This window comes from Pogoniulus pusillus, chromosome 7, assembly GCF_015220805.1.
Source record: "Pogoniulus pusillus isolate bPogPus1 chromosome 7, bPogPus1.pri, whole genome shotgun sequence".
Taxonomy (NCBI): Eukaryota; Metazoa; Chordata; class Aves; order Piciformes; family Lybiidae; genus Pogoniulus; species Pogoniulus pusillus.
Genome location: NC_087270.1, coordinates 18,746,379 through 18,769,273, shown reverse-complemented (window position 1 = coordinate 18,769,273; position 22,895 = coordinate 18,746,379). Strand labels below are relative to the sequence as shown.

The 22,895-nt window shown below is 42.9% G+C and overlaps 1 long non-coding RNA gene across 1 annotated transcript; it reads left to right on the top strand.

Moving 5' to 3' along the window:
* Window positions 1-604: 604 nt before the first annotated feature.
* LOC135177122 (uncharacterized) lies at window positions 605-21,668 on the top strand. Its single transcript, XR_010302923.1, has 3 exons — window positions 605-907; window positions 1,192-1,223; window positions 21,328-21,668. It is a non-coding gene; the product is annotated as an uncharacterized LOC135177122 (long non-coding RNA).
* The last annotated feature ends 1,227 nt before the right edge of the window (window positions 21,669-22,895 follow it).

The window sequence follows — 22,895 nt, the reverse complement described above, 5'->3', positions numbered from 1 at the left end:
GAGACACTCTACTGGTTACAGATCTTCAACTAGACTCCATCCCATTGACTGCAACTCTCTGACTTACAATTCCCCATATAATTTTGACCATCTACTCTGAATACCAAGCACAAAGTGAGTGAAAATTAACATGGTATTTTTAATAACCCACCTGGAGAGGAAGGCATGGGTAGCCCTTCCTTCATGGTTCTAATTGCCACCTACATAATACATGGATTTATTACACTATTTATTTCACCATTTTTGAAGTGGTGCAGGAGTACTAACTTCATTCAGGTTGTGCCTGATTATACCAAGACAGGTAAGAGCGTGTGACTTAAAGAAGGAATTAGAAGCCCCGCAAATTCTGAAGCAAACCCCAAAAATGTAAAGCAAACCACAACACCCCTTCTCCTGCCAGATGTTATCCTCCCATCCCTTCTGTCTAGAAGATGGACAGATTTTTGACTCCCCCACAGAGCTGTCAGTTCAGTATTAGCTATTGTCACAGCAAATAGTGAAAGCTACAGCTGGTGAAGATCTCCTGAAGATACTTACTCAAACCCTCATAGAGATTAGAGCTGCCATGTCAGGTCATGCCATTAGGTCAAGCAATCACCTCCAATGTTAGCACACATGATGCCAATTGTTGGGTCTTCTACAAGGAGAAAGACCAACTGTTACTTGTGGTCTTAAGGTGGCTCCTAACCTTTGCCTGTGAAGAAGCCTCAGCTAGTGCAAACTGGCTGAGATCTCTGAACCTCAGTTTTAGCACTTGACTCTGATTTACTCTGTTCTGACCCGGATGCCTTTTGCTGCTCCACCTCTCCCTTGCATAGTTAAAAGGGCAGATGTGCTCTTTTGCTGTAAAGCTCTTCTTCTATAAGTGTTGTCCTGAAGCAAAGAGTTTGTAATACAGAGAAGTGCTGTAAGCACTGAGTTTGTTCTCTCCTTTGTTATTTCCTTACCTTGAAATGAGTGGGAAGTTGTTGGCTGTTAGCAGGTCTAGTTCCTGCTCTTCCTTTAAATTGGGTCATCACAATTTACCCTCCTACATTATAAAGTTGTTTTTTCCCCCCTCTTCTCTCCTCTTTGATGTTATCCTTTTGCATCTCTCTCTCTCTCCTCCCCTTCTTCCCCTTCCCCTTGTTTCCTCCTTGCACTAAACAGGAGGAAAATGGGTCACTTCACAATTGCTCTTCTCTATTTCAGAGGCATCCAGAGGCATAAAACAGAACAAACAGGTAAGTGCCACCAATATGGGGGAGTTTCCAGGATGCTTTTGTCTTGGCTGTCTCCTGGGCTTGCTTCAACTCCTCCTTTCCACTTGCTTGCAAACCCATGATATTACAGCTATTGCTCCAGTCCAATTGTGTAGTTCAAATTCAAGCTGAGTCTAAGAGACTTAGGAAGCCAAAAGTGAGGTTGTTGGATATTTTTTCTCCTTTTTCTGTTTTTTGGTTCAATGGAATGACAAAATTTTGTAAAGGGAATGAGTTGTGCCTGAATATGCAAAGGAAGGAGTGATTCATTGTTGATGTAATAGTTTGCAGTCATGTCAGGTACTCATAGAACTGGTATAGAAAAAGAAGGAAAGGTTTCCTTGCTTATGAACTGTCTTTACCTGAGACCTCCTTGTCACATAATAGGACTTTAGCTCATCTCCAGATTAAACAACAAGAGGTGTGCAATCCAGCTAAACACACTGTTTTTCTTAACTTAGGCACAGTCCCAGGGACTCTTTTACCCCTGAGGCCTTGCTTAGTCAGGGCTATCACAGTCATTAGCTGCTTTCACTGGAAACAAAGATGAGTCTCTTTCCAAGGAGCGTGTTGGAGTCTGAATCCAGGTGGAGTGTTAGAGAACTTGCAAGGGTAAGAGATTACAAAACTTAGAGAGATGATCTTGACGGATGGACATAATTTTTTTTTCTTTTGATATCCAAGGTTTACAGACCCTGGGACTGCACTGCTCACCATTAGCTTTTACTCCTGTTTAGTATGGCAGGCAGTCTGGCTTCCTGCTTATTACGGAGCCTGTGTTTACTGGCCATCAGAACAAGCTTATTGGATGTGTTCAGTTGTAATGTTTAAGTAATTCCTCTTGCTCAATTTTTCATTGTCCTGTGCAAGAACTGGTTCTTTCTCTGTGGCAAATCTCTTGCTATTACTTGTGCAGAGTGGTGGAAGAAACCAAGTTCTAGAAGGGTAGGGACCTGGATTTTGCTCTTAGCTTGGCTATCAAACAGCTGGAAAAGGTTACTTCCACCCTGAAACTAGTGCTGTAGGCTGAGATAGAAAGTGTCAACCTCCCTGTGAGCACTGGTTGGCACAATTCTTGGTATTTGTTAACAGAACTTGCTGCATTGATACAGCTGCATGTTCCTCTTCCCCTATTTAAATTTGAGCTCAATCTGTCTCAGCCTTTGTTCCTTTGCTTTTTCCTCTCCCATTAAGGTGGTAAATATTTTCATCTCACCTATTGTTTACTATATATCTGCCTGTTGCTCAGCCCAGTGGGGACTAGTTGCTGCCACTGTAATTTACCTCTCTGAGGAAGCCCAGAAAGCAACAGCCTGGAGAAGAGGTTTCTGTTTGTGAGGTGAAGGGATGACATAAACTTGCTGACCCTTTTGTGTGCTCATATCTGTCACTAAAGGCTCTTGGGAAAGTCTGACATGTTTGTTTAATCTCTACCTAAAAGGACAATACATCAGACAGGGAGCCTACTCCAAAGGAAATGGCAAGTGTTCCTCTGGGCTGTGATGTCATTTTTTTGTCATATGGATATACATCTGGAAGAATTCAGGTGATTCAAAGCAGGCCAACTTTTCTCTATAGAGTGAAGGGTCTGAGTTTTAAGACAAACTAGCCAGATATTCACACTAAGATGTCAACCCCTGTGAGTTCCTTCAGCTTCCATTTACATAGCTGCAGGTTTATAACTACTTCTGGCAGTATTTCTCAGTATTCCTCTCGTTTAAGGCAAAGAGGACCCTTGTGCTTTGTTAGTCTACCAGGAAGGCTTCTCTGTGGATTTATGGATTGTTGTCTTAAACGGGAGTGAAAATCATCCTGGAAGCTTCCTTGGTTACTTCAATTTCCCCTCCTCCCTCCTAGTGTTCTGCAAATAACTGTTTTGGTGGAGGTTGATTTTTTTTGTTTGGTTGGGTTTTTGTCTGTTTGGTTTTGTTTATTTGTTTTGGCTTTTTTTTAATGGCAAAAATTGCAAGTGGGGGAAGTTGATCTGTCAAAAACTCCCCAACTTCTGAATAGGGAATATTTTTTTTCCCTCCTTTCCTGGAAAAACTGATAAACATATGAAGTATTTTGAGGAAGCAGAGCTCAGGTGAGGAAAGCTTTGTTTCTCAGCCTAATTCTCACCCCAGTGTTTTAAGGAATTTTAATGAAGATTCTTGGACCTGTCTGTTTCTAGAATATGCACAATGTGGACTGCTCTGGAGTTATTAGCCTTCTTTCACTCCAGATATATGAATATTAGGAATCTGAGGGTATCAACTTACTGCCTCATCTGCACTTTGTTCACACGAGTACCAAGCATTTGAGTGCATTAACACTTGACAATTCTGTACTGCTGTGAAGCCCAGTCCAGGATTGGCAGAGGATGTTAAAGGTCAGGCTTGGGTATGATGGCATGTGGCCAAGAAAGCTTTCATTTTGTCTGAACAAGGTGTGTTCTTTCAGTGTAAAAATACAAGAAGAAAGGGCTCAAGAACATAGAGGTCTGATGTAAAACCCAAAGGAGTTTTTCTCTGGACTTCACTGCAGATCTTTGAATGGCTTTGGCCTGAGTGATTATATGAATTGCTGTTGAATTTCTTGAAAATAGCTCAAGATTGTTTCCTAAGCAGGAAGAATCCTCATTACGGGAAGACTGTCTAAGCAACCACCCACAAATCAGACTGTAGCTCTCACATTTGCCAAAAAAAAGAGAGCCTTTATTAAGATGAGTGTCTTGGAACTTGTACAGACCACAAATCAGCACCCCAAGGTGAATATGATGCCCAAGATGTGACTTGCATTACACCCATTACAGCTCTTCTCAAGCTGAGCTACCTTCTTGGCTCCCATCAGTGCCTACAGCAGTGCTGCTTTTCTTGCTGCTGGCCTCAGACCAGACCTGTAGCATTTCTCTCCAACTGCTGTTAAAAATGCTTGTGGAAGATATCTGGAGACTTGCGTTGCTTCACTCATCTCCCAGCACCTTTCCAAAGCAAAGGGATGGAGTTAAAAGTTGGGTAGAGAAATAATGCATTTTAATTACTTATTTGCCCTGTTACTTCAGTGTTGCTGTTACAGCTGAAGCAATGGTTTCCAAACCATGGCTGATAATACATTCCTCATGACCAGGATGATCCACATAGTTAGGATATCAATCTAGGCTGCTGCGTCTGGCATTTTCCGGGCTGTTATGGGCTCAGAGAATGCTGTGGGCTGGGGACTGCTCTATTAGAAGCTAGGATGATATTTTGACTTTGCAGATGAGTGGAGGAGATGGGAACCCATCTTGTGCCTCTCTGCAGGTAATCTGAGTCTTGGTGGGAAAATGGTGCAAAGTAAATGAAGCTGATATCCCCTCTGCAGTGGCTTGCTTAGCAAATGAGCTGTGATATGCTGCTGCTGGTCACCTGTGAAGTGAGAGGGATGATGTGGGCCTTGGAGTACCTCCAAGGCATAGCAAGCTGCAGAGCAGCTTCTTTCCCATACCTGACCTGATCATGATCTAGCTTTGTGCTTTGCTGTTTGACTTTTTCTAAAGGGTGAAGGAAACCTTTGCAGTACGACTGCTGACAGTTATATTTTCCTACTCCTAAAAGAAGGCCCAAAATGAAGGATTTAATGTATAGGCTGGCTTAGTTAACTGGGTGATAGACTGCCTCTCTGCTGCTATGACTTGTCTGCTCACAACAGGCAGAGATGTGATGTGCAGGGGAACATTTAAGAAAAGGCAGGAAGACCTGAAAAACATAGGATGGAAGAAATTTCTAGACAAGAAACTGGCTTGAAGCTGTGGGGTCTGTCTGACAGTAAAAAGGACAGCCAATGAGAGACTAATGTTTTTTGTCTTTGTGAAGGTGTGGTGGTTGCTTCTGCAGGGAGGGGATGTTACCTGCTCAGGACTAAATCCTGTAGTGTTAATGCTGTCTCCACTTCTCAACACTGTTTACAAGGCACCATGGGACTGTCACTCAGTAACTGATATGCTTCAGTGTTGGCTTTTGCCTTCTCCTTACCCCAAACTTTGTGCACTTACCCATCAGGGGATACAAAACACCTGAGTTGTTTGTGAGAGTAGAGTATTGTATACCTGTGGTATTTTCAATCGCACAGCACCCATGCGGAAAGATTAAGATGTGATGAGGTTTATATATCTGCATCCTGTAATAGTTCAAGCTGAACAGAAGCTTCTGCCTGTCCACAAAATAAGTGAGACATTCAGTCATATCTTTCCTGCAAGAGGAATATGACCATAATAGCTTTGTTGCTGCTTGTCTTTCTCCACTCCTGCACCAGGATGCCTCTCCAGCAATGCCCTTATGTGATGCAGAGTCTCTGAGTCCAGCAGGACTATGGCTCTGGTACTGCAGCAGGAAGCTCTTGCTCACTGTGAGCAGGATCCTTTGAAGGCAGCAAGCCTTTTTTGAGTATAAAACATCTGCATGGAAGACCCAGATGGAGTAGTTAAGCTCTTTTATTTGGTGTCTGAGTGTCTGCTTGTTCTGTGAGTCACATGGCACGTAGTCCTGGTGCCTTGCTACATGCATTGCTTCCTGTCTCAGCACTGGAGCCTCTCTGCAGAATGTACCCATCAGCTGATCTGAGATCTGCCCAAAAAAAACCCCAGCAGATTTGCAGAATTGATCATGCTAAGGCAGAAATAGCTTTGTGCTGGAGCCAAGGTTCTTTCAAGGCAGGAATAATTCACTGGGAAGATTTTAGCAGCATTGGACTTCTTCGTAATCTTAGCTATTTGAATTTACTGGGAGTCCAGTCCCAAATACACAGTACTGAAAGAAGTAATCCCTTTGGAGCACAATTTCTCTGCTTTCTAGCTTTTGGCTACTTGAAAGCTGTGCTTCCGTCACTTGCATCTCCATCCACCAGGAGGTAGGAAACAGACCAAAGATTGCATCAGTATAGAGCTTGCCAGTGTAGAAGCTGCCCTACTGGTGTTGGGGCAGCTAGACCATGTGATAGGCTTTCTGCCTGGTGAGCTTCATCAGCTACTCCCAGGACTTTTTTTCTTGGCTTCCCGATTTCTTTTCCTTTTGCTCACGTAACTGCCCTTCCAATAGGAGCCAGAATGTGGCTTTGCATGGCTAGGGCAGCATTGCTGTGCCTTCTTGTGCTGGCACAGGGGCTATCTATGAAGTCCAGCTATTACTACTTTATTGCATAGTTCAACACAATTCCTTGCACAGCCTTATTTTTATTAAAAACTGGAGAAACTTCTGGGTGTGAGCAAAGACATTGGAATTTGACTCTTAAAATTGACTTGGTTTATTGAAGGGGAGGATCAAGGCTCTGTGCAGTTTTTTGGGTCTATACAATTTGTTGGGTCTGTCTTCCTCCATGACAAATAGAAAACAGTACTGCATAGGCTGAAGGAGAAGCTGATGTAACATTGCCTTGGAGAAAAGGAAATGCCTCTGGTTTACCTGTGTGAAGAATTATCACTGACACTGTTTTCTTCCTGCACAGAGAGTGGGACTGCTGCCATGCTATGCACCAGTCTCACTGCTTCTTTGGCAATAAGCTAGTGAAGCCTTGCTTGACACTGTGTATGAAGCCACAGTAGTGAGGGATTCTCCCACACGCTGCCAGAGAACAGATTTATTGCTGATTATCCACACAAGGTGCTGAATTCACCTATTTTCTAATGTTTTGTTTCAATTGTTTGTCAGCTAACTAATAATATGAACCATAGCTAGATTTGCAGTGGGGACTTGGGGGAGTGGAGCAATGGAGGGTAGAGATTGAAAGTGATTCTATTGATATTATTGTGCAAGGTCTTTTCTGTCTTTCCTGGGTAAATGAATTCTGTCCTTTTTGGTTGTATTGAGATCTTTCAAAACCAATCTGTTAGCAACCCTCTCTGCACACTCTGAGCAATCACTTTGCAGGCTGCTGCCATCCCTAGTCAGCAAAACACTGCGTGCTGGCTGCAGCCTTCAGCTCCACCTGTCTGCACTAAAAATCAGAATGCAGGGAGGAATAAGAGGCTTCCTGCAGAGTTGGGGTTTGTTGCAGATCATCCTGTAGAGCCAAAGTGTAGTTTTGTAACAGTAATTGCTTATGGGATTTGAGCTGAAGAGTAACAGAAAACTAGCGTATGTGAAGCAGTTGTCTCTCTCTTACAATGCAGAAACATTCAGCAAGGCATAATCTGGAGCTTATAGTTCAGCTATTGAGTTTAAGAAGTTGATTTATTTTCTTTATTTTTTAAACACTCTATTGAAATCCTGTAGTTTTCTTTCCTGTTATATATCATTTTCCAAGTGGAATAGCTCTGGGGCTTTTGGGAGAGGTGAGTATATCTTAATTTGAATATAACACTGCCATTATAAATAATATGACAGTAGTTCCTAAAGCAAGAGTAAGCACAGCTTCTCCTGTGCCACAGACAAATGTAACGACTGAGATACTCCATGCTTCAGAGAATTTGCAGTCTAAAAGAGGTGAAACTGGCAAAAAAATGTAGAAAGCACTAATTTCTTTTTACAGTAAACTTTCCCTGTATGGTGAGAACTCCAAGGCTACATAAGGTAATCATTATTACTTTTAACCCAAAAGTCCCAGAAGGTATTTAAACAGATATGCTTCAGATGACAACTCAACCTTCCCCTAAGGAAAAAATTTGATTTTCCCTGCCCTCAGAGATAGTCTTTAACTGCCTGCTTGAGATGATAGGAAGATAAAGCAGTTCACTGCATCTCCTTGTTACAATTTCTACTTCACTTGTCTGGTTAGGCTGCCAGCAGTGTGGTACATCATAGCTTGTCTGTGTACATATGCTGAGAGAGTGGACTCTGATAGAACAGTATGGCCACGTAAAAACAAACCAGAAACTTGGCAGCCCATTGGCTAGAGATGCTCATCCAGTATCCCAGACGCTTCTAGCATCTCCCTGCAAACTGTATGTTCTATGCAAAATGCAACAGAAGAGTTCAAGTATCAAAACCTCCTCATTTTAGAGGAAGTTTTGTAGTGGATACTAGTTCAGAATAGAATCATAGAATCAACCAGGTTGGAAGCGACCTCCAGTCCATCCAGTCCAACCTAGCACCCAGCCCTATCCAGTCAACTAGACCATGGCACTAAGTGCCTCATCCAGTCTTTTCTTGAACATCTCCAGGGACGGTGCCTCCACCACCTCCCTGGGCAGCCCATTCCAATGGCAAATCACTCTCTCTGGGAAGAACTTCCTCCTAACATCCAGCCTATACCTACCCTGGCACAGCTTGAGACTGTGTCCCCTTGTTCTATTGCTGATACATGATAAACACCTGAAGACTCCTTTGAGAAGCAGCCAGAAACATTGATGAAACTCCCAGTGGCCACTGAACCTAAAATGTCAGATGTAAGGAAGGCTAAGCCAATGGCTTTGGATCTAAACCTTTGCCAGTAGTTTGTTGTGGCAACTCTGATCCAGTGTGCAGACATGGAGGCCTGGTCCAAGAATCATTATCAATTGTGTTATTAGCTTTGGTGCTACAAAAGACTGCTTATGTGGGTCATTGAAGTTTGACCCTCTGTAGATATATATGTGCAAGTTAAGTATCAATAGCTTATTTTAGATGAGGGGAAAGAGGACTATCTAAACTAGGCAAGCTTTTCATGCATGAGAAGCCCATACTGATGATGAGCTTCATTCACAGTTCTCAAATTATTTGCAGCAACTCATTTTGGCAGGGCAAAGCCTATGATTCTGTATTATGAAATTATTTTCTAATCTCAAAATATTTTTCATTGCTAGATCTGACATTTTTCACATGCCACCAGTAGGCAAATGATGCTAATGAAACCCTGAATTCTCAATGGTCATCAAGGCTGAAAAAGTGCTCATTCTTTCTGATGACTCTCTTTGTAGAGCAATGCATCAGGTCAATATTGGATTCAAAACTACTTTAAGTCTCAGTAGAAGCTCTGAGAAAATGGGAGGAAGGAGATCATGATATTCCTGTTCTACTGCAGTATGTTTTGCTGATTAATCTGCCTACCCAAGAATTATCTCACCTGAGAAGCAGGGATTAGATTTCTGTTTTGAGATCTAAAGCCTTTGCTTTCATTATGCATCACATTTTGGCCAGCAGATTATATATCTGATTGCTGTGTACAGCAGAGGTTTCGGTTTTGTTCAATAGCCATGGTAATTATCATTAATTTTTGAAAGTGACAGACTTTTCTGTGCTTGTTCAGTTTCCACTGCATGCAGTGACAGATGAGAGCTCATGAGGTTATTGCAACTTACAAGACTGGGTAAAGCAAAATGGAAAATGTGTGCCATAGAAAGTGAAATGTTCAGTGAAATTTTGGATGAAGAGAGCTAATCACATTTGCAATAGAGTCTCCTCTAGTTTCTGTGAGTATGAAGCTGGATATTCACCTAAACATTTATTTTTGTACAGGAAAATAATGGAGTAGGCAGGAGAGAGAACAGGTGAAGTGGGAATGTGGTCAATTTTGCCAGCTTAGCTTTCATCACAACTCAAGCAAAAAATGTATTCTGATATCATGGAACCATCTTTGAATCTAAAGAACAAACATTAAGGATGCGTGCTTGGAGTTTTAGGAGATGGGGCAGCACTCAGATGTTATCCCTTAAAGATGGAGGTAGAGATCAGCCGTGACAAAGGGCTCTTTGCTTGGTGATACAGTGGTACCTTGAAAACTAGATAAAAGTCAGTGCTTTGAGCTCTAGCGGAAGGCAGGGGTACTTTTGCAGTCTGGGCTAGATACTTATTTTGAGTACAACCTGAGCCCTCACGTTCCAGTTAAATGAACTTTTGTGATAGAGAAGCCAGTTGCCAAGATAGGAGTTTCTTGAGCTGCTCAGGCCACACAGTGATGGAGATCTGTCCTGCTTGGGTAAGGCTGCAATGTACCCCTTGCAAAGGAGAAATTGTAGGATAATGGTCTTGGTTGATCTCAGTGGGAGGCTGGAGGGAATCACAAGGATGTATTTGTGGTGAGTTGATATAGCTGGTCCTCTATTGTGAGGCACAGTACGGTTACAGAGCAAAATGTTGCACAGCCTGGTACTTCTTGGTGCTGCTGCTCTCCTTCCACACAGAAGGCTTTGTGTGGAATTTGATGGGGACTGCAGCATATAGGCTATTGCGTGCCTGTCAAAAGTGTGAGAGATCCCACTGATGCTTACAAGACTAGAAGCCGGTTGGTGTCTAGTCTCTTGGGAGTTTTGGGTGGTGCAATTTGCTCTTGCATGAGTCAAAACAAGATAGGAATTTCAGATGGAAAATATCTTCAAGCTCACTGAAGAGAACATGCAACATCATAAGATACATGAGTGTTTTAATGAGAAATTGTCAACAGTAGATAACGGGAGAAAAATCCTAGATGAAAATAAACTAAACAAAATCTTAACTTGTCCAATTATCTTCTCTTGAATTCCAAGCCATAATTCATCTGACTGGAAGAAGTCCTAGTATACTATCTTTGTTACTCTTGAAGCACAAGGTTCAGGATTGGTTTGTTGACTTCTGCTGAGGAGAAGGAATTGATTTTAGTTTAACCTGTGCTATAGAAGCATAGCCTAACCAGCATCAGAGCCCTGGACAGGAGAAATAGGACTGTGTACAACGTGGCCCTGCTGTCCTTGTCATTGTGTTCAGAAGAAAGCCTTTTTAAGAAGCCTTATGAAAATAAATAATGAAAAGGCATACTCAGGTCAAGAAAGAATAATGTCCTGATATTTTCTTCTAGTGATACTTGGAATATCAGAAGAATATTAAATCCACTGGGGTAAATGAGTCTGAAACAGCAGGGGTGTGCAGGAATTGCTCAGAGAAGTGGAGGAAGACATAGAAATAAAATTAAAACAAAGAAAAAACGTAAAGCAGGGGAAGAGACTGCAGTTACATTGCCCACTCCCTGTATTGTTTTTGTATGGGTGTGGTGGCGATAGCAGGCAGCAGTTGGCTGCTTTAGAAAGCCTTTTTATTAAGTCTTGCAATTATTCATAGGCAAAGACAACTTCAGAAAGGTGAACCAGTAAATATTAGATGAAAAACCTGTCAGATATCTTCAGATGATGGGGCATGTGTTTTGCCTCTTTCTCTTCCTTTGCGCTTACTGCCCTAACTGAAAATGATGCAAAGACTCTTCCTACACTATGGTTTTTCTGTGATTTTCTTTGGCTCTCAGTATAAGCAACAGGTTGCTGTGTTTGCCCTTAGCTGGGTTGAAACCAGTTAGAGATCTGACCTAGAATGAATTCTTAATTGCAGGTTTCAATCTGGTAAGAATGAATCTGCTGCCACTGTTTAGCAAGGAATAAAAAAGCACAGTAGTGGCACCAGTCAGTTCTTTGCAATGGTGACAGCTAGTTTTACCAGGAAGAGTGGGCAACAGTAAGGCTTTTAATGAGGGACAGGAGGCTGCTTGCTGTATGCAAACCCAGCTCCATTGCATGGGCTGGCTATAGTAGACAGCATACCATGGGTGTATTGGATCTCTGTCCCTTTTTTAAGGGCTGCCCTTAGCTGTAATCCCACACCAGCTGTGGGAATGTGGTGCAGAGGGAAAACCATGCTTCATGCTTTCCTTGGACCCACAACAGGTTTGTGTAAAGGTCTGCTGGAAACAGAGTTTAAATGAGTGATTAGGAAAAAAAACTGGCAGTTGCTAACTGATGTTGGGGCAGGATTGCTGTTTAGCACGCTTGCTGAGGAAAATCCAAATGACCACACCTATTTGTACGACCCCTATTTTTGGCAATTTTCCATTTGCTTATGTTCATCTCTGAAGTGCTGCCAGTCTAGCTAACAGATGTTTCTGTGCTCCCTGTAGAGCAAATCACACAGATTATTTCACTTGCAGAGTCCTCAAAAGCAGCATGGTTTGAGCAGGGCCATTGCTTTGTTCCCTCTTGTAGCAAGACATGTCCTTTAATCCCTTGTATAATTTGGAACATTTTCCAGTGTTGCTGAGAGGTGGTACATAGACAAACTGGGAAAAAGATGTCCAGGAAGGGAATAATCAACCTTGAGGGAGGAGTGTGATGTTAGTTCCTTTGTCACATGCCTTGCCTTTTGCTTCTCAAACAATGAAGTGAGGAGAGTTCACTTCTTGCATCCATTTAGTATTTGGCCTGTTCCACAGACAGCCAAGGAAGCCACCAGATTCATAATGAATGGGTTTGTGGTGTTAATTTTATCTCAGTTATCTCCAGATACTTTAGTTAGTTCCCAAATGGGCATCAACAGTCTTGGACAAACTGAAGAGCTGCCACAAGTGAAAGATAATGGCTGTACTACCAACTTTCTTCAACAGCTGTTTACTTTATAGAACACTCACATATTGCAACTAAATGCAGTGTTGGTGTCCTACCAAAGAGGAAACAAGATATCCTAGTATCTTCATTCTTGTTTAAAAAGAGCTGCATATGTAGCATTGGAGGTGGGCATTATTGTGCCCTCTGGGGAAGGGATTTGGTGAATTGTTTCCTCTTCTGTGTCAGAAGCAATATTAAAAGCTACTGTGCAGGGTAGAGTACCAGGGCTGTGTATTGTTTACACACAGGTTAACTGAACTGGCTCAGGCCCCTTTTGCTGAGCTAGACTTTAACTTACTGGCCAAACCATCTCGCAGACTGAAATCAGCCTTAGCTATCAGCAAAGTGCTAGTATCAAGGTTTCACATCTGTCTATTTCAGGGAACAAGATAGGTAAAGCTGGAGATAGCCTGGACCTGAGTCAACCCAAATTTCTGTGCATGGCAGGCAAATGAAATGAAGGAAAGGTTGTCAGTGTTGTACTCCTGGACTTTCAAAAACCTTTGATATTGTTCCCCACAAAATGCTTACAGACAATTCGGCTACTCGTGGCTTGGACAAGCACACTGTCTCCTGGATAAAGCACTGGCTGGACAGGAGGACCCAGGGAGTAGTAGTCAATGGAGTTAAATCCAGTTGGCAGTGGGTCACTAGTGGTGTTCCTCCTAATGGGAGGAACAGTCCCCACTAGTGGGATCTGTGATGGGACCACTTCTTTTTAACATCTTGATTGATGACCCTGATTCAGACAGAGAGAGTGTCATCACTAAGCTTGCAGATGATACCAAGTTAGGTGGAAGTGTTGATTTGAATGAGGGTAGAGAGGCTCTTCAGAGGGACTTAGGCCAGATCAATGGGCCAACATTGATGGGATGAGTTTCAGCAAGGCCAAATGCCAGGTCCCGCACTTGGGTCACAACAACCCCAAGGAATGGCACAGGCTTGGGGCAGTGTGGCTGGAGAGCTGCCTGGCAGAAAGGGATCTGGGGGTTGTAATAGACAGGCAGCTGAATATGAGCCAGTAGTGTGCCCAGGTGGCCAAGAAGGCCAATGGCATCCTGGCTTGTATTAAAAATGCCATGGACAGCAAGAGCAGGGAGGTGATTGTCCCCTTGTACTTGGCTCTGATGAGGCCACACCTCGAATATTGTGTTCAGTTTTGGGCACTGCAGTACAAGAGAGATGTGGAGGTGCTGGAGCAGGTCCAGAGGAGGGCAACAAAGCTGGTGAAGGGCCTAGAGAATAAGTCTTATGAGGATCGACTGAGGGAGCTGGGGATGGTTAGTTTGAGTAAGAGGAGGCTGAGAGGAGACCTCGTTGCTGTCTACAACTACCTGAAGGGACATTGTGGAGGGGCTGCTGCTGGTCTCTTCTCACAGGCAATTGGAGACAGAACAACGGGGAATGGCCTCAAGCTGAGACTGGGTAGGTTTAGACTGGACATTAGGAAAGAGTTTTTCATGGAGACAGTGGTCAAGCATTGGAATGAGCTGCCCAGGGAGGTGGTGTAGTCACCACCCGTGGATGTGTTCAAGGGTGGTTTGGATGTGGTGTGTAGGGCTATGGTTTAAGGTGAGTCTTGTATAATAGGGTTCTAGGTTGGACTTGGTGACCCTAAGGGTCTTTTCCAACTTGGATGTTTCTGTGTGATTCTGTGAAACTGAACTTTGCAACTACCCTGAAAGTTTAAAGCTTCAAGTTGAACGAATCTTTTCTTAGATCTAGCACAATAAATGATCTGAGATTGTTGGTATGTGTGCATGAAAGTAATTGCTAATCTCCTCTTCTGATGGTAACCAAATGCTGAGGGTCTGAGAGACTCCTACAGAAAGAGAGAGAGTACAAAAAGCTGCTCTGATAACAAATTCCTTAAGTGAGCTATAAGATGCTATCAAAAGCAACCTCATCTGCTCCAAGCAGTGGTTTGAGGGTGAAGCTCAGCACCGGTAAGCAGTGTGGCAGGTGAAAACATCAAGCTACAAGTGCACTTATTTAATGGTCTGTCTTTTTTTTGTTTTCTAGTAGCTATATTTGCCCTGTGAAAGGGGTGGAAGTGGATCTAGTATTTTTTATTTTCTACTGTACCCTTACTCATGTCTTCCTACATGTTGGAGCAGCTGTCTTGTAGGGTGGTGAGAAAGTATGCAGGTAAATATTGATCATCCCTTTCTTTGCAGTAATTTGGCATTTCTCTGCTTTTCACTTGAATTGCATCCCTTCTCCCAAACAAATTTGTTTCTGAAGAGTATCCTTAGGAGAGACATCCTTACATTTGTGAACAGAACAAACCTTTAAAACAGATCCAGAATTTTGCTGTCTTCATTAGTGCCTAAACAGCAGGGCATGTCATGTGAGGGAAGGAAAAGGAGGTGAAAGGCAGATGATGAGAACAGTGATGTAGTCTGTTAACAAAGTTTGTCCAAAATGATAATTGGAGGACTTCTGCTTCCCTTCAACTGCCTCAATCTGAGCAACAACGTTAAGAAGAAAGAAAAATATTTAAAGCTGTACTAACCAGAGCTTCAAGTTATTGCAGGCCTGGCCCGTGTGCCAATGCTCCTTGACATGCCTTTCCTTTGCTTCAGTGCAGCGTTCAGCAGCAAGCACTTGATTCTCTTTTGTTTCCCTAGTGCTGAGGAAAATAAGGCACCACAAGAAGAGCAGAACCTTGGCTTTATACACCAGATATAGGGAAAGGTGTGACCTTTCTGGGAGTTTTTCTTCCCTCCAAAATAAAGCACTTTCTGAGAAACTAATCTGGCAGACCAAGGCACTGTCATGTGTGAGTGTGTTTCGAGGCCAACAGCACAGCATGGTTCACCAGAGATTCAGCTCTCTCTCCCTCTCCTCCTGCCCTGTCAAAGTCAAAACTGCTTTTCCTGCAGCACTGCCATGCTGGCAACTCTGAACCTCTACTGCTTGGCATAACCTAAGTCTGTCATCTGAGGATGTGGTAGTTTAATAGTCTGAGATTCTGCAAAGCAACTGTGGTAGTTCCTCAGGCCACCAATTCTGCTTATTCCTGCCCCAGAGTCCAAGGGAGCAAATGCAATGGCTATATAAAGGACTCTGAAGATAGCTGTGTAAAAGCAGCACATGTGGTGGTCAACAGGCTTCAGTTTGGTTGGAAGCTGCCTGATGTTGCATCAAACATTGATGTGGAGGACATGAATTTCAGAAACCAGAAAATGTCAGGAGAAACCCTTCTGTCTTGTGAGGGAAGTGGACTTGAGGAAAATATGAGAGATTTCTTTCTAATTGAAAACCAACTAAAGTAGGAATATAGTTTTACCATAGACTCTATTGCTTATTCCCCATGGCAGCACTTACTCCTCACCAAGATTTTTCTGTCATTAAGTTCTTTACCACCACCTTGTTTTTAAGAAGATGACAGCTTCTTCCTAGTGTTTATCATAAAAGCTACACTCTTTGCTCTGTAGATATGTTTTTCCCTGGGGCAGAGTATTGATTTCCCTGCTGCCCTAAAGACAGTCTTTTCCTGCTGCTTGCTTTGGGGTTTGGATTTTTTTCATTTGTTTGGTTTGATTTGTTGGGTTTTAGTTGTTTGTTTGTTTTTTTCCCTGAATACCTCTTTCCAACAAGAACAGTGGGGTTATGCTCCACTTCTCACAAAGTCTTGTTGAGGGTTGTCACAGTGTCCTTCCAAAATTACCTGCTGATGTGGACTGCAGGCAGTGACTGGTGCTTACACTGGATGTTGGGGGGGGCTTCAGGAGCAGAAACTCTGTTCTGTGAACCCCAACAAAACATAGGCTGTATGATTAAGTGATTTGCATCCTTGCTTTTCTCTGCTGAGACCCATCAGTTAGTTTTTTTGCATCAAGTTGTGGCAAAAATTACAAGACTATGAAGAAAAAAATAGTAAATGTTTAATGAACTCTGGAAATTAATAATGAATATATATAACTTTAAGTGGTGCTTCAGTCTGCTTCAAAGTGCTGTCTTGATATATGAGAGCATGAATCTCAGGTAGTATGAAGAACAGCCATTTGGTCTCTGAATCAACAAATTACAGGATGAATGGAAGATATAATTGTTTCTTGCAGCAAACTTTTTAGCTCTTTGTGTATCTAAGAAGAAAACTTGGCAGTGTGCCCACCAAGTGAAAAATGGGCTTGAGTTAGAGTTGCTTCGAATTGGTGTGGTGCCATTGAACTCAACAGAGAATTCACAATAGTCATGCTAGCTCCATGGCAATTTGTTGGAACTGCAATGAGAAATTAATGTCTTAAGGTTTTACAGCAAGATTCCAGTTTTCTGAAAGCTCTCATGATGAGAGAAAAGTAGAATATATGAAGTGATTTGTTGCATGTCTTTGTGGTCCCTTCCAACCCTGGCTGATTCTATGATTCTATGTCTTGTGTTATATGTATTGGGCATCTTTGCCATGAAGTCTGAGTTTAGGGTTTATTTTAAAACCCAGAAATCTGTTTGGGACCTTTCTCTGTTGGGAGATTGGATCACACTTCAAATATGTCATACAGAATTTCTTCCGAGCCCTGAAACATTCCTACAGGCTGGTCTTTGATTATTACTAAGTTCTCAAACAGTTTTTAGGATAGCAATTCATTTTGGTCTTCGTCTTCCTTGGAGGTCCTCAGTGGATAGATGCATGATAATGGAAGGACTTTATAGCTAGATGACTCAAGAAGTTTCCCTTTTAGTTTCTTTAACTTCATTAAATTATAGAATTTGAAGGATTCTGTTAAAAAATGTGACTATGTATATAAGTATGGTGTGAGTGTGGAAAATGTATGGATTTAAAAAAGGCCAATTTAAAGATTAACAATCCAGGAAAATTGAACTCTCGAAAGGTGAAATACTTTCAAGCTAGCAAGGAGAAAATGTGCACAGCAGCATTTCAGCCTTATCAAGGGTACTATATGTTGGAAAGGCTTCCTTCTTATCTGTGGCTTGCAGACTTGTCAGGGGACTGAAGTGAAGGTAGTGGCATCTGGCAGAGGCCTAGAAGTCTCTGTGAAGATCAGAGAGTGCTTCCTTCATTAGTCTGTATAGGCCTTTCTACCCTATCCTTGTGGTGCTATGCCTGATCCCCATGACGTGATAGCTCTATCTCTGAAGCTTTGACAGGGAGTTTCCTATGGGGGAAAATTCCTTATATGGAAATGCTTTACATTTCCACTGGAAGCAGACATTAGTTAGACAGTGGAATTGGGCAACTCTTGAAGGAGCTCCCTGATGAGCTTCCAAGGAGTGAGGTGTTAATAGCAAATGGCGTTATCTCGAGTAAGCCCTTTACTTGAAGCACATATGATGTGAATAAAGTTTAGCTTCCACACTTGAGTCTATTACAAACCAGGAAATGTTAGTATAACACAGTTGTCATTGTCATATGAGGCACAGATATGACCAGTAACATCCCTTTCACATCAGTGTTTGCATCAAGTCTGTCTGGTTTTCTTAAATCACTTCAATTAGTCTTATAATGCTTTTCTGTCAGCCTCAAAATCAGGGGATATATTTGTCTGTTGTTACATGTGAAGACAGAGGAATTCAGTTTTTAAAAGCATGTCAGACATCTATTGGAAATTAGAAGCCAGATCCCGAAATATCTTGAAGTGTGAAGCTGTGCACCAGATGGAGAATCAGCATTAAAAGAGTGATTTCACAAGGGAAGCAGAGCATCTTAGTGAAATTAATTCCTTCAGCAAATAGTTGCACAGCATGAGGAAAGCAGAGCCAGCCAGCATCTTGCACAGGGAAATCATGCCATGAGCCATGGAGCTATGCAGTATCAGTTGATCCTTTTTCTGGTACCATGCACCATATCAGAGTGAGCACTTTGTGTCCAAAGAAAGGCTGAACTCCTGTGTACTGTGTTCAGCTTTCAGGCACCCACCGCAAGGAAGACGTGGACCTGCTTGACCAACATGCTCAGAGGGCTGGAACACCTCCCCTGCAAAGGCAGACTGAAAGAGCTAGGGTTGTCCAGCCTGGACAAGAGAAGGCTCCACAAAGACCTTATAGTGGCCTTCCAGCATTTAAAAGGGGCCTACAAAGATAGGGACAGACTCTATTAGGGAGTGTATTGATAGGATAAGGAGTGACAGTGACTGAAAGAGGGTAGATTTATGTTAGGTATTAGGAAGAAGTTCTTTGTTGTGAAGGTGGTAAGATATTGAAACAGGTTGCCTAGTGAAGTTATACATGCTCCATCCCTGAAAGTGTTCAAGGCCAGGTCTGGGCTTTGAGCAACCTGATCTAGTGGAAGGTGTCACTTCACCTAGCAGTGGGGTTGAAGCTAGATGGTATTTAAGGTTCCTTTCAAACCAAACCATTCTCTGATACTATAAACATCATAAATGCATTGAACAAGAATTACTGGCCTGCTTCATTAGTCCAAGAAAATGTCAAAGGCTTTTAAAAGCAGGCTGATAGGGGCTGCAGCTGGGGCCAGTACTCTGGGAAATGGGCATGAAAATTCCATTAGCTACTGTTGCAGAAGGGAAATTAATTGATGTGAGATGATATTTCTTCCAAAATTAATATTGTTTATTAATTTGCTCTTCAGAACTCTTGCCACCCCACACCACTAATTTTAATGATATTTCAGTTCTTACACAGTCATGGAGACATTCTATGGATAATATCTAGATCTAGTAATAACCAGCAAAATATAGAAACATTTAATAAAACTGGAAGAGAAGATTCCCTCAGTCAAACGCTGCTTGCAGTCAATATGCTGATTGCCCAGTAGATGGACTCAAGCTCTTTCTGCTCAATGGCAGAAGGCAACAGAGAATTACAAAGAGGCATTTAAGCATTTACTCTCAAATTTTTGTTACCTACTCGCGGGGCTTAGCCACAGTCCAGGCAGTGCCCAAATGCTTTCAGGGGACTCTGTCCTGTTGGACGTTGAGACTTGAATCTTCCCAACTTCTGGGGAAAGAGGCAGACAATCGCTGACCTTGTTCTCCTGGCTTCTTCGGGACAATCTGTATGTATGTCCAGGACTGCTAAGCAGGACTTTCAGGTGTAGAGGCAGGATGTTGTGCAGTCTCAGCATGATGTCACGTTGGCCACACAGGCCGATTGCATGGTGTCATCCAGTGTCTGCTCCTGGTAACTCACGACGGTGGAGTTTACCAGGCAAGCAATAAGGCAGTGTGCAATAGCAGCAGGGCTGAGCACAGCAAGGAGAACACGGCAGAGAGCAGGGAAGCAAAAGCAGGTTGTTCACCTGTGTATCTCCTTTTATCAATGTGGGCTGAGATGAATTGCCCTTAGGACTCAGAATAGCTAATCAGGATGGCAGTTAGCCAAACCTTACCATATTAGACAAAGCCATAGACTCATTTTTCCCTCTTTTGGGAAAAGCACAGGCCTTGCACTAGGCAGGCAAAGCTAAGTGTGTGTGCCTTGTTTGCCACAGGACCCTGGGCAGGCCAGACTCAGTGGGTATGGGTCCTTTTTGTGTCTGTTTCCTGCACTTGCCTCTCTGGTGGAACAGGAAAACATGCCTAGGCAAGGCAGGACATGTGTAAGCCTATTTTGGGCCTATCAGGCCTACCACAACAGCTACTGATGTCTGAATGTTAAAGACAGGTAATGTACCTGGTAGGGCAAAGCAATCCCTGTTAATCATCCAAGACAATAAGGACACTGCAGAAACTTCCAAAGTTTCCTTATCCTGCGTGCTGGGGACATGTGCAATATGCAAACAGATTTACAGCATCTGTGAGGGAAAACAAACGTTCTAGACAGGTGGAGCTCATCAGGTCTCCAAAAACTGGTAGCTTCTGCCTAGACGTGAAACAACAGCCATATGGTGCTGTTTTTCCTATAGCACCAACAGATTTAACTCTGACAGGGGCAGTCTGTGGAACTGATTGTCAGTGACCATCTAGGGATATGGCTAAAATGGGAGTAAAAGGCTACCAAAGTCCAGACCAGCTTTGGAGAAAGGAGGCTGAATAGCAAGTGAGGGAGGTGGGAGTGCAGTCGGTGTCTGAGGGAAGGATGTGCTACTGAACTTGACTTCTAAGATTTAGTTTATGGAAGCTTGACAGCTGCAAATATAAATATGTTAAAGAAAGAAAGTAAAAGGTGTAGAACTCTTTCTATACCTGGAGTCCTCCACCAAGCTCTAAATCAACATTATTTCAGTTTAAAAAAAAATAAGTAATTGCATGCTACTGCTCTGATTCTCAGCTATAAGACAAAATCCTATTAGAAGCTGCAGCACATCTAGCTGAGAGCAAAATTTGGCTCAGAAGCCCTTCACTTCCACAACACCCACTTCTCATCTGAGTGTTCAAAGTTGCTGCAAAACATCATTTTGAAAATCAGCTATTAGATACACACTGTAGTAATTTTTCTAGTGGCAACCATTTCATCCCACATTTGCACTGTAATAAACTTATTGCAATACCTCATCATGTCGTGGTACTGCTAACCTTGTTCCAGTGCTGGCTCAATGGATGAGCATAATTTTGTAATGTAGGCAGCCCTAATTTGTGATCTTCTGGAGTTTCAGAATATCCAGAACCTTCCTCAAAACCATTTTGCAAGTGACTAAGATAGTCATGAAAGATCATCAGGCTTAAGGTTCCTTTATAAATGCAAAGAAGCATTTATTTCTGCATGAATAATGAAGTTTAATTTTTACTTTATGGATACTTCATTAATGAAGTGATCCACACAGGAACCATTTGTTACTTGGGGATGCTAAGCAGCTTATAGAGTCACATTAGGAACCAATGACAAAGCGATGCTTATAGCATTGAAGACTACCTGGAAAATCTTTTCCTTTGTCTCCCTTTCTCCTTCCAGGCTTCCTGCTTCGGTAGCTTGTATTATAGTTATACAGTACTTCGAGGGACTTGGAAGCATCAGTACTTGGAAGCAGCTACCTCCCTGGCACTGTAAGCAAATAAACTGTATTTGTGCATCAATCTGCAACCTGCACTTCAAGAAACATTTCCTCCTCTGCTGACAGACACTTAGAAAGACTCAGTTATGGACTGAGTGAAGAGAGCACTGACAGAAGGAGGAAACTCACCTTTTTTTCCTCCATGCATTAAATTCAAACCAATTGGAGGAGGGCTTTTTCTTTGTCTAGCCATTAGCACTTTGAATGGTTCTGCTGCTGTATTGAACCACCATTGTCTGCAGTTCCTATTGGAGTGCTTGCAAAGGAGTTAGAATCATAGAATCAACCAGGTTGGAAGAGACCTTCAAGATCATCCAGTCCAACCTAGCACCCAGCCCTAGCCAGTCAACTAGACCATGGCACCAAGTGTCTCATCCAGTCTTTTCTTGAACACCTCCAGGGCTGGTGCCTCCACCACCTCCCTGGGTAGCCCGTTCCAATGCGAAATCACTCTCTCTGTGAAGAACTTCCTCCATGCAGTGACCTTGAAGGATGGCTGGTACCTATGGAAGGCTTATGGCAACACAGCCTCCTGAAGGGCATGAAAAGGGGTGGCAGGGTGCCACCTTGAAACCTGACTTTGTGATACAGACTACCCAAACTTTGCTTAGTTTCCACTGGGTTTTGTCCCAGTTTTAATCTCTTCAGAACTGTGGAGAGAATTTTGCCTTGTATGGTCAAATTTTGACCTGAAGAATATTGTTTCTTCTCAGATTCTTGTATAATATCTGGTATTAAGAACAGGGGGTGGAGACATTCACTGACTTGCTGATGACAATCATAGAATGGTTTAGGTTGGAAGTGACCTGAAAGCTCATCCAGTTCCAACCCCCCACCAGAGGCAGGGACACCTTCCCCTACAAAAGGTCGCTCAAGGCCTCATCCAACCTGGCCTTGAACACCTCCAGGGAGGGAGCAGCCACAACCTCCCTGGGTAACCTGTGCCAGTGTCTCACCACCCTCACTATAAAGAACCCTTTCCTAACATCTAGTTTGAATCTCTCCTTTTCCATTTTAAATCCATTACCCCTCATTCTGCTGTTACCTTGTAAATAGTCCCTCCCCAACTTTCAGATACTGTAGGCCCCCTTCAGATACTGGAAGGCCACTACAAGCTCTCCTTGAAGTCTTCTCTTCTCCAGGCTGAAGAGCCCCAGCTCTCATAGCCTGTCCTCATAGAAGAGGTGCTTGAGCCCTCTGATCATCTTCATGGCCCTCCTCTGGACTTGCTCCAACAGTTCCATGTCCTTCTTGTGTTAGGGGCTCCAGAACTGCACACAGTACTCCAGGTAGGGTCTGATGAGAGCAAAGGGGAAGAATCCCCTCCTTTGCTCTGCTGGCCCCACTTCTCTTGATGCAGCTCAGGACACAGTTGCTGTCTGGGCTGCACATGCACACTGCCAGCTCATGTTGAGCTTTGCATGACCCCAGACCCCCAGGTCCTTTTCCTCAGGGCTGCTCTCAGCCA